This window comes from Xenopus laevis, chromosome 9_10L, assembly GCF_017654675.1.
Source record: "Xenopus laevis strain J_2021 chromosome 9_10L, Xenopus_laevis_v10.1, whole genome shotgun sequence".
In the NCBI taxonomy this organism is placed as follows: domain Eukaryota; kingdom Metazoa; phylum Chordata; class Amphibia; order Anura; family Pipidae; genus Xenopus; species Xenopus laevis.
The window spans coordinates 104,778,109-104,782,411 of record NC_054387.1 but is presented as its reverse complement, the minus strand read 5'-3'; the positions used below and the strand labels follow the sequence as shown (position 1 = coordinate 104,782,411).

Below are 4,303 nucleotides of genomic sequence, written 5' to 3'. Positions count from 1 at the left end.
GAATTAATGCAAATGTTAAAAAGGCGGAATATAAATAACATAAAGATAATTAAATATCAGTTAAGGTTGATAAACAAAGCAAACGAAAACCCTGGATAACCTTAGCTAATTACCCCCTGCTTCGGAATTGTGGATTGATCAACAGAACTGTCTGTGCTGACTATGTTCTTTGAGTCCCTGCCCCTTATTGGGGTCAGAAACCATGTTGTTTAAGCAGATGATGGCTGGAAGAATATTCTTTGCAAAAGTAAGACATTTTTGTACTATACCCTATGTCAGCATTTCCTAATTAAATTCAATACATTCTAGAGTTATAACCTCAATTGACCCATTAGCAATTTTGAATTGCTAATGTGGTGCCATTATTCAAAAATGGATTCCGTTCTCAACCTGAAAACTTTAGGCCAGTTTGTCTGGCATGAGTGGTAGGAAAACTTGGTCTGAAGATGGAGCCCGTAAACTCCTATGCCTGAATTTGCACTGAGAGGTAAGTAAAATGTTAGGGGCATTTGCCTGGGGTAACACTTAGGCTGGGGGGAGGAGGGAGCGGGGTCTATGTAGGGTAGGGGGGTAGGGTTTTTTTTAGTTTGGGGTTGAATTCTCAGGTGGGCAGGGGACCTTTTTACCCATAAAGAGGATCGCGCACCAGAGTAGCATTGGTGGTTCTTCACAGCAAAGATGATGAGGTTGTGGAATGCCCTGCTGGGTGATGTTGTGATGCTGATTCTGTTAAAATCTTTAAGAATGGCTTGGATGATTTTTTGGACAGACATTATATCAAAGGCTATTATGATACTAAGCTCTATAGTTAGCATAGATATGGGTATATAGAATTTATGTGAAAGTAGGGAGGGGTGTGTGTATGGATGCTGGGTTTTCATTTGGAGGGGTTGAACTTGATGGACTTTGCCTTTTTTCAACCAGATCTAACTATGTAACTATGTAACTACTGTATGTAACCAATACCTGTGACTTGATAGAGCAGAAGAAGCTATAGGTGACCCTGATGAGGTTAAACAACAGTCCAACTGCAAAGGTTAAAGTTAATGATTTTCTCTCTCCTAAGTGGAGCTGCAGAAATTGATTTAGAATGATATACAGTACCTCCCAAAATGATCATATATTTCTTACTGCTTTTCTTAGTACCTATCCCTAAAGAGTATTTTAAAAGATTAATAAGACATTGCTATCTTTTTTGTCTCATGCTATACAAGCTGCATCTTTATTATATGGTCTCACAGCTTTATTTCCCAAATCGGTGCTGTCATTGGTGTCATTCTTACCCTATAATTAATTTGCTCTCACAAGAACTTATCAGGCTATTAGGGTGATTAGAAGTACTGAAGGATTATTAACAAGCATCAGAATATGACACTAATCGCTAAATTTAACTCTCTATCCTAGTCCTCGTCTCCTGCCATGGAGTAGATGGAGTAGCCTGTCTGCAGGCTGATTCCTCAAGCTAGACACAGACTGACTATGTGTGTCACTCTAACAAAGTATCTAAAATTGTTTGTAGCCCCTTCCACTCAACAGCAAGACTTTATATGCCATAAACCACCTCTCGAAGAAGAAGTGCAGCTACAAATTTCATATTAGGAATATCATGAGAATTGTACCTTGCAGCCTAAATTATTTACCCAACAAATGCTCTCATGAATCAGACAACTGTGTCACGATCGCCGCCCGGAGCAGGTCCAAGAGCTCCGGGCGGCGCGTCCCTCCTTGCCGGCGTCGCTCCCAAAATGGCGGCGCCCATGGCCGCCACGTGGGTAGCGGCGCCGGCGCGATGACGTCAGCGCGCCGACGTTGGCGCAAGGGCGTCAATGACGTCACAATGGCGCCAAATTCAAAATAAAAACGCCAACTAGACGCCAGAATGGCGCCCAAGTATAGGACTACTTTCCTTATAGTATCCTGGGTTTCCTGTGAAGCTTTATTTGCTAAATCTTGTTCCTGATCGATTTCCTGACCCTTTGCCTGGACTTTGGACTTTGCTGAATTCTGCCTGCCTGTGAACTCTTGCCTGGATCCTGACTACTCTTTGTATTAACCCTTTGGACACCGCGACCTTGCTCCCTCAAGAGGGCTTTCTCCTCGATCCTGACTACCTCCCTGGAGGGAGCTCCCGGCTCCCTGACAAACTGCAGTGTGCATCACTATTCCCTTACCTGATACAGAGCACCCTTACAATTGTTCTTTAATTTAGCAATGCTTCAATTCATATTCCTGATGGGACTTCACAATCTCAGCCTTTTGGCTAAGATCAAGTGTAGCATCTGTTCTTATCAGGAGGTGTAAAAGCCTCTTCTGGTGAGATGGAGAAACACTTGATCATCGGGCCAGGGGCTACTAGGACTGTGGAAGTCCGAGGTATAGTGCTCTGTATGGGGGGTGCCTGACTCATGAACGGCACATGCACTTGCACTGCATTTTTACTACTCTTTTATTTCTTTGCTCCGACCTTTTGGCTAGTCAAGAAAAAATGTTATTTAGTCACTGGCCGAAGCCATACCCTAGCACCTTAAAGCAATTATTTTAGCACTTTTTAAGCACTTATTTTAAAACACTTATTTATGTCTTTTATATGTTTTTAGTTAGTCCTTTTGGGCTCTGCCACAGGTTCCTGGTGCCCAGGGGAAAGCATCGGCAGAACCCTGGGACAAAGGGACTCTCTGAAGACCCTTGACCCCTGTCTGTGGGGTCGTAGTCAACGGGGCTCACTCTAGCTTCAGCGAAGTTGAGCCCACAGACTCTAGACACTTTCAGTGAATTTTGGCCTGAGGCTGTTGAGTATTTTGGAGCCCATATCATTTTGGTAGGACTCACTGGGGCATTTTGTACTTTATGCACTGTGCACTTATGGGTGTCAATTAAAAAAAAAAAGTTGTTGTACATTGCAGTTGTTGTGTGAGTGCTCTTTGAAATTATAATTTGGAGTATTGATACCGTTCTACAAGCAGCAAGGGTAACAAACAGAGCACCACTTCCTAAAAGGTCTGAAGCAAGCAGCTGTGCCTAAGGACTTATCTGCTGTTTAGTTTAGAAATTTCACCCTTTGTCAGAAAGCTACACCCCTTTCACAGCCTGGCCCCTGACAGGAGTCATGCCTGTGCCCCCTGATAGCTCTGCCTGTAACGACTAGAAGCTGCATTCCTGTGCCCATTAGGTGAGGGGGCAGCATTATATATTTTCCCTACAGGAATCCCTGCAGGTAACATCACAATGTAGCATGACATGTATATGCTGCATTCAGTGATACATCCAGGGCCGGGCCAAGCTGACCGGACGCCCTAAGCAAGTCCACTACTTACTGTGTGCGCTCCCGAACACGTGCACGCGCCTGACTAAGACTGTGTGCATGCACAGAAGGCGGGGAGGGAGGTCAAGGGGAAGCAAGGGGGAGGAGGGAGGGGAAGGGGAGGAGGGAGGGGCGGGTGAAGGAGAGAGGAGGAGGGAGGGGAGAGCCAGAGAGGGAAGCAAACGTGGACTAGCAGTAGGCAGAAGAAGGTTAATAGGTACCTGCCAAGCTGCCTCTAATTGTTGAGCTCTAGGCAGGTGGCTCTTCTACCTACCCCTAGTTTCAGCACTGGATACATCTAACCCTGCCTCTGGATACTCATTCATATGAATAAGTTTGTATACCTTATTATGACAGCAGGAAAATCAAAATCAGCCTTTAAGAAGGGAATAGACAATCAATATATTTATATGTGTTTAGTAATATTGACACCTCTCAACTAATGGCAGCAGTGGTTAACTTACGTTTTTCACAGGTAATGAACCAGAGTAAGATCAACCTTCTGAAACTCTAGAGGACACAAAGAAGATAAAATGTGTAATGTACCCCTGCAAGCACAGTTGGCACTCACGTAAGTTTCCCTGCAGTCAGTTGCATGTAAAATTTTTGTGCAGGGCTTAAACTAGGGGTAGGTAGAAAAGGCACGTGTCTAGAGCGAAATGGTTGGGGGGCACTGTGCACATGCCACTCTTCTATGTCTACCCCTAGTCAGGGACCTTGTCCCCTGCGGCAGGTAGTCTCTGTGCGCTCCCGCCCTCCCTCTCCTCCGACATTGAGCATGTGCGCATTTATCTGCCTGCACATGGGGGGAAGGGCGCAGGCCAGGTTGCCTATGGCAACTGGCCAGCCTGACCCAGCTCTGTTCTTGCATCAAAATGCACTTTTTACACTTCCAAATAGCTAAGTTGCAGCTATTGACACAAAGGAGCCGTAAATCTACCACTTCATAGACAGGCAGGAGCTTCAGCGTTCCCTCTGCTCCCTACATCATCAGGTACAGTG

The 4,303-nt window shown here is 45.1% G+C and overlaps 1 pseudogene; it reads left to right on the top strand.

Moving 5' to 3' along the window:
• Positions 1-2,239: 2,239 nt before the first annotated feature.
• On the top strand, positions 2,240-2,332 carry LOC121398483 (annotated as a pseudogene).
• The last annotated feature ends 1,971 nt before the right edge of the window (positions 2,333-4,303 follow it).